Source organism: Lucilia cuprina, chromosome 5, assembly GCF_022045245.1.
Source record: "Lucilia cuprina isolate Lc7/37 chromosome 5, ASM2204524v1, whole genome shotgun sequence".
Taxonomy (NCBI): Eukaryota; Metazoa; Arthropoda; class Insecta; order Diptera; family Calliphoridae; genus Lucilia; species Lucilia cuprina.
In genome coordinates this window covers 50,177,194-50,183,649 of record NC_060953.1, presented here as the reverse complement: position 1 = coordinate 50,183,649, position 6,456 = coordinate 50,177,194, and the positions used below count along the sequence as shown (strand labels likewise).

General features: G+C 29.1%; 1 protein-coding gene across 1 annotated transcript in view; it reads left to right on the top strand.

Moving 5' to 3' along the window:
- The window catches only part of LOC111680397 (dynein axonemal heavy chain 3), a 110,243-nt gene that overhangs the window by 59,281 nt on the left and 44,506 nt on the right, over positions 1-6,456 (top strand). The window lies entirely within an intron of this gene.

Genomic DNA, 6,456 nt, shown 5'->3' with positions numbered 1-6,456 from the left:
AGTCTAGTCTATAGTCTAGTCTATAGTCTAGTCTATAGTCTAGTCTATAGTCTAGTGTATAGTCTAGTGTATAGTCTAGTCTATAGTCTAGTCTATAGTCTAGTCTATTGTCTAGTCTATAGTCTAGTCTATAGTCTAGTCTATATTCTAGTCTATAGTCCAGTACATAGTTTGAATCTGTATTCTGAATTTTTGTGCAGTATACATTCCAGACTTTAGTTTCATCTTTAGGATAGTATTTGAACAATGAAACAGAAATATCGTAAAACGCCTTCGGAACTATCGGACTCTCTATGTATGTTTTTTATTTATGTATTTGCGTCTTTTGTGTTTAAATACACATTTACATCAAACAAGACTTGACATTTTTAAATTGAGTTATAAAATGCGCAATTTCAATTTTTATTATTGTGGGCAACTATTGTTGCAGTATGCAAACTGAAAAAATTAACAAACCAAAATTGGTTTAAAATTCATACAAACAAATAGACGCCTACGCAATTCACATTTCTATAAGTTATAAATTCATTCTTCCGTTTAAAACATGTCTCCATAATGATGTTTACTTTTTGCCACAATTTAACAAAGTCTGTTGTGTGCTCACTGGTCTTAATATAATAATCTGTCTGTCAGGGTGTCTGTTAATTTTTTTTGTTTAAATTTTATTTTCGTTGTATTGTTTTAGAGCAGCAATATAATATTGGAGGGTAGTAGTATTTACTGGAGATATTGTGGAAATAATATCCGTTCACATTTTAAGACATCCGTGTATGAATGCGCTGAGCTTAATTATCTATAGTAGTGGTCATTATTTCAAGTTTTGTACTTCAACGGTTTTGGTATATTGAGGGGAATGATGTTTTCGGTTTAGGTGAAACTAGTCGAAATGCCAGTAATGCAATACAATTGGTTATATTTTGCAAACCGGATGTTAATTCAAACTTTGTCGGCTCGCCGATTCTTACTTTGTTGAATGTTTATTTTAAAATAAACATAAACTGTTTGGGAATTTTATAATGTAATATAAGTAGAAAAGTAAAGTTTATTTAATGCACTAAAAATGTTAAAGTGTTGGCTATAAGTTCCAAATGGCAGGGTATTTAAAAACATGTTTATAATTCCAAATTACTTACTCTTGATAGTAGGGTCACTTTATCTGGATAGCCCTTGGCAAAATGCCAATCACCGATGGCTGTAAATATTTTGATTATTGTAGCATCTTCAAATGAATCAACACCCACAACGAATGAATGACGATAAAGACGTGGAAAAATAAAATTACTACCGCCCGGCATACCCATTGCACCTAAAAAGCACTAAAATTAAGAATTAGTAAAATGTTAGAAGTAACATGGAAAATTTCCTAATGTATTAAAGCAAATTATGTAACAAACAGTTTTTTATTTTTGCAAATGCAGTTATGAAAATTGATTTGCGCATTTCTGTGTGGTTTTTTTTTGAATTATCGCCAACTTACCATATCAATTAATTCAATTTTAGTGGTATCGGTTAAATCTGACCAGTAACCATGATCCAACCATTGTCGCACCAATTCCAATGGAGGCTGAGAGCCATAAGTGTCCTTGCTAGGCATGGCAATGTCATCACAAAATACCAGACACTTTAAGAAATATTAAATTATTATAGTAATAAACTTTTTAACTACCATTTCTAGACAACCTTTTTTCCCAGTGGCGGACCATAAACTCCTTTTCTTCTTCGATCCAATTTCGACATTATCGTCTCTTGCACTAATTGAGCTGTCGTTCTTGCCGAAAAGTTGACTATATTTATTAAATTGGCTGATTTTGGCATTGCTAATAGATTACTTGTGAGTATAGCACTTTTACCAGTCCCTGTGGGACCGATCACCATCATGGGATATGATTTTGCTATACAAAACTCTTGCCAATAGGTTAGATAACCTGACTCATTGGTGGGTACTATAAGTTCACTTATTTGAGCACCTTCAGGGAAAGAGGCTATTACTGAAGGATCTTCGGTGGATTTTTGCCAAGTCCACCAATTTTCTTGTTCATCGAAACGATAATCCATGAAGGAAAGTTTTTCCGGAAACATTTGACCTCGATTGAGTGAGAAATATTTTGGTTTGGGATAGTCCTCATTGGCTCCATATAAGATCTTGCGAAGCAGAGCATCGAAACGTTTGATACCTTTGACTTTATGTTGAATGGAAAGTATCAAGATTAGTTAGTTAGGTAGTTTGTTAACAAGTTAGTCATTCAGTTAGTTAGTTAGTTAGCTAGTTAGTTGAATTCTGTACTAACCTTGCAAATGTGAACAAAAAGCCCAAGCATAGCAGAATAAAAACATTTGTTGGAACCATACTTGATTGAATACTTTGTGTTTGTCCAGGAAATGTAAAAAGAAGCGGGAAAACATCTACAAAAAAATTTTTTCAAATATTTCTCTTTCACTACAATTCCTCTCCCTTTATTACCTGATACTGATGAATCGGAGAAGTTTCCACCATTTTATTACACTCTGGTAATAAATCCAAAGCCGCCGGCACCAACCATTGCACCATCTCTTCAAACAGCGTCATATAGATATCATTCAAACCCACTGTATTTTGCAGAACATTCACGAAGCTCTGATGTAAAGCATGCCAACCTAGCTGGGAGGGTTCCATATAGATCATGCCACATCGGGAGACAGTAGCTGGTGAGGCCTGTTCCAGGTCAGCCGGTTCAAACATCATATTCATCAGCTTTGTCATGGTAATAATTTCACCCGACATTAAACATAATTTCTTATTGTCATCCAAAACGGTATTTAAATTTTCAATCCACACTGCATCTACAGGACCATCAAAGAAAATCCAGAAACGTTCTTTTTGCGAACCGTTCGCGAACTCTCGAAATGTTTTAGCCAATACACCATCATACCATTCGTGCGAGACAGGATCAAAGCGTCCATATAATTGTCCCATGGTTATAGCTTTAGGATTAATAATGCGATAGTTGGTTGGATACTCCCTCAAAGTGGCCTCTTCATCGGCGGACACATAACGCAAGCACTGAGCTAATACCTATTAAAATTTACTTTAGAAAAGTATGCATAAATCATATTTAATTTTATAACCCACCTGCCATGCTGTAGTTTTACCACCCATGGGACCTCCCACTACCATAAGACCATGCCTTACCAACAACATTTCATATATTTGTAAAATTTTCTCCACAAACCATGGTGTAGCCTGAAGATTTCTTTCGTTTAATATTTTAATTAACCATTTCATTATATCCTCACGAGATGGCTATAAAATGAAAGAAAATTTAAAATTTTTTCTATTGGTTAAGCTGAAGGTCTCATTAATTTCCATTTTGTTTAGTAATAAGTTTTCTTATTGTTGGTTGTTTAGAGCTGCGTAAAATGTTCATTAGAATATTGATGGAAATACTTTTAAGAAGAATTTAAGTATATTTATACCGTACACTAACACATTGGTGGTGGGTTTTATGTGCAAATGTTTGTAAGACACCAAAATAATAGAGCAATAGTCATCTAAAGAATATCAATTGTTTTAGAATCACTTACTGGAGCATGCCCTCTCTCCCTCTATTTATCTATCTATCTATCTATCTATCTATCTATCTATCTATCTATCTATCTATCTATCTATCTATCTATCTATCTATCTATCTATCTATCTATCTATCTATCTATCTATCTATCTATCTATCTATCTATCTATCTATCTATCTATCTATCTATCTATCTATCTATCTATCTATCTATCTATCTATCTATCTATCTATCTATCTATCTATCTATCTATCTATCTATCTATCTATCTACCTATTTATCTACCCATCTAGCTATCTAGCTCTTGATTTTGTGCTTTCTAAAACAACAACAAACAAATTTTTCGGTTCATTTCAATTTTTGGCAAGGATATCAACAATTTTCTTCTTTTAACATTATACCTTCATATGTATGTATATGAAGGCCCTGCTGTACATATCTTTTAATTTCCATCGAAACAATTTAGAAATTCAAATTAAAGACATCTTTTTTTGGCTGCTCTTAACATCCATTAAAAGTGTCATATTTGTTTTTCTAAATAAATTTCCTGAGCTAAATTATTTTCATATTTGTAAAATAATATTAAATATTCATAAACAATTTTTTCGCTTTAACAAAAAGGCAAAAATTAAACAACAAAATAAATGTATAAAAGTAAAAAAAGAAATATGTTTAAAAGTACACTGAAGACATACATAAATAAATAACTTACCATTGGCAATTCGGTGCCGGGAAAGAGATCCGTGTAAATGCCAACAAATAATGAAACATCTTGTTCCAAGAATTTCGGTAAATTTACATCAACAATGGCGCGTAAAACAATTTGTGCTTCGGGCAAACTTTGGTACATGCGACGCAATGATGCTGAAGCCAACAGCACAGATTTTACGGCACGCATACCTTAAAGTTAAAGAACAAAATACAAAAACAAAAAATGTAGCTAAAGACAACGAAAATTATAACAAAAAAAGTTAAAGAACAAGATACATATTGAGCGTAACGACAGCGTATTGAATATTTTTACATAAAATATCATTATAAAAGTTTTATTAACATAATTATAACAACATTTACACATACAATTTTTTTTTGCTTTTGCATACAAAAAATATCATAAAACAGAATTATAATCAAAAGATTTAATTTATTGTGGATGCTTGTTTTCTCAAGTTTATATTTATATTCGTCTCATATCACTTTTATATAAATAAATACTTACGTATTAATGTTTCTGTCTAGAGGATAATTTTTTTGTAATTTTCCATGAAAAATTTATTTATAGGAAATTTATGATTAATTTTAATTTTATACAAAAAAAATTAATACATTTTCGTTCTATGGAAAATTGTTCATAAATTCTCTTTTTATAGAAAATGTTACATAAATTCTAAATTTTCTAATTTTTGAATATTTTTGTTAAGTTTTATTTTTTACAGAAAATTTTTGAAAAATTTACATTTTTATTTTACCATTACATTTCTATCACCTGAAATTGCTTTTAACTTCATTAAGTAGATAAATAACTAAACTTATGCTGTAAATATTAACTTTTATCAACTTTTTGACCACATTTTCTTGCAGTATATCTTTAAGAAAATCCCAAAATCTTTTAAAATTCTGTTTTCGTATAATTTGTTCATTTTTTGACAGTGAGATTGTTTAATACTCTATTTATTTTATTAAGTCCCTAACAGTTAGTACATAGTTACTACGTTTATTTGTTTTTTTTGTTGTTGTTATATTATTTTAAAAACTAAGGTCACCCTTCCATATACTAGTACATGTAGTAGTAGTAATACTTACCATAATCATAGTGAGATTGTGATGACAACTGTTCCGAACACAATTTATACGCCTGAACGATTTTCTGCGACAATTGACGTGCCTCGTAAAAACCATTCGAGTAGAGAGTAATTTCACCAATCATTGCATAATCAGGTACCATCATGGCTACCGTACGAAATAATACCTTGAGATTATCAGGTAATTCAGTACGACCGGCGTAACTAAAGGAGACAAATTTAAGCAGAAATATAAAGAGATCTTTTTCATTAAAATATGTATTTAAAGTTGAAAAAGAGGATTTTTTAGTGTTTTTTATAAGATATGGGCTTTGGGACATTTTGTGTATGTTTTGTTTTCATAGAAAATGTTTAATAAATTTTCTTTTTATAGAAAAAGTTCTCTTTTTTAACAATTATCGATAAATACACTTTTTATATAATTTTTTTATTAATTATCTTTTTATAGAAAATTTTTTATAAATTCTTTTTTATATAGACATTTTTTTATTAGTTCTCTTTTTATAGAAAATTTTCTATAAATTCTCTTTTTATAGAAAATTTTCTATAAATTCTCTTTTTATAGAAAATTTTCTATAAATTCTCTTTTTATAGAAAATTTTTTATAATTCTCTTTTTATAGAAGATTTTCTATAAATTCTCTTTTTACAGAAAATTATCTATAAATTCTCTTTTTATAGAAAATTTTCTATAAATTCTCTTTTTATAGAAAATTTTCTATAAATTCTCTTTTTATAGAAAATTTTCTATAAATTCTCTTTTTATAGAAAATTTTCTATAAATTCTCTTTTTATAGAAAATTTTCTATAAATTCTCTTTTTATAGAAAATTTTCTATAAATTCTCTTTTTATAGAAAATTTTCTATAAATTCTCTTTTTATAGAAAATTTTCTATAAATTCTCTTTTTATAGAAAATTTTCTATAAATTCTCTTTTTATAGAAAATTTTCTATAAATTCTCTTTTTACAGAAAATTTTCTATAAATTCTCTTTTTACAGAAAATTTTCTATAAATTCTCTTTTTATAGAAAATTTTCTATAAATTCTCTTTTTATAGAAAATTTTCTATAAATTCTCTTTTTATAGAAAATTTTCTATAAATTCT